Source organism: Trypanosoma equiperdum, assembly GCF_001457755.1.
Source record: "Trypanosoma equiperdum strain OVI genome assembly, contig: ctg_1311, whole genome shotgun sequence".
NCBI classification, from domain to species: domain Eukaryota; phylum Euglenozoa; class Kinetoplastea; order Trypanosomatida; family Trypanosomatidae; genus Trypanosoma; species Trypanosoma equiperdum.
In genome coordinates this window covers 6288-7855 of record NW_027123296.1, presented here as the reverse complement: position 1 = coordinate 7855, position 1568 = coordinate 6288, and positions in this window count along the sequence as shown.

Here is a 1568-nt window from a genome sequence, read left to right as displayed (position 1 = left end):
TATTAACATTTTTTGATGAAAATGTAAAATTATAAAAAATGTATAAGGTAGTAACATATGAGCAAAAAGCATTATAGATGTCAAGTATTAAAATATAAGCACAATTTTAATTTATATTTACTTTTTAATTTATTGTTATTTAGTATAATAATGATAGGAGAGTGTTGTGAGTGTGTACATACTCTTGTAATAATAGTGGCGGTGCTGACCGAAATTTACAGCTGATGTGGCAGTGCTTAAAATAATGGAAATAGTACAATGGGAGTAGCCTAGCGAGTAGTAAAGAAAAAGCAAGAGGAATGTTATGACAGAACATGGAGACTTGGATACAGATAAGTAGCGCCACGATGTAATCTGAAAGAGGATATAATCTTTATAAGGAAAAATCAGGAGATGAAGAGCATAAAGATATGGAGTTCATCAACTGGGAATATTTATTTACTTTTTTATTCGCATCATAAGGCATAAAAAATAATAAGACGCTCATATGAACCAACGTAAAATATAAGCGGATTGAAGATGATCACTTGCACCACCACTCCAGTGCCGTATTTTTCTTTCGCATAGAAGTCAGGAGGATTCAAGGAACTGGAAATCCATATGAAAGGAGGTGCTCACTCGCATATAACAACACGGCTTAGTAAATCTAAGGTGCATTGGCAAGAGCTTGCACCCACACAATGCCCCAGTCTGAAACACATTAACACCAATGGGAGCATAAATTAGACCACAAACAGAAAGGAAATAAAACCAGTGAAAAAGACGGCTGTTACTTTGTTATTTCAGCTGCTGTAATTGCATATGAAACTGAAGAAAATGAAGCGACTAATAACCACAAATGTTGAAAAAATAGACATAAAGAGGTTTAGAATGATAGAGAACTACGTGAGACAGTGATAACAGAGAACACAGGGTTATTTGATGGATAAGTGATGACGCCTTGTTGGAATTTTATAAATAAAACTAACTTCGGAATTGGATTACAAAACAATCTGTCTATAATTAGTCTAACTTCGAAAAGGGCTGCTATATAAAAAGTGTCGACCAGTAAGTCCAGAAACCGTACCAATGGCGTGTACACCAAAGATAGAGAAAAAAACAATTTATGAAGCAAAGCTAACTGCAAAATTAACTTCAGCCATAGTGAATCAACTGAAAGTGAGAAGGAGATTAGCAATGGAGGTGACAAGAAAGTAACAGAACGTTAGTCAGCGATGGCTGACCGAACCGGCAAAAGCTGTTGCTAATCTGGTACTGGGAGCTATAATAACTTTAGAAAATATTCTAGCAGTGCTTTTAAGCGAGAAGATGCCGTCATACAAGGGTATTTGACATTTAAAAAATAGAACTTTGAGACCCAAATTGGTGTAGAGTTTTTTGGAAACAGACTTAGCAAATTGACAGTCGTAACGGCAAAAATTTAGAGACCACGCCAGCACGAAAAATTAGAACTGAAAGCCATTTTGGCTGAACAAACACGACCAATTCAGTACCTCAAGTCAAACAACGCTCATTTGTCAGACGACAGACACACCAAAGCTATAGTATGGCATCACTGCTTGTGAAAC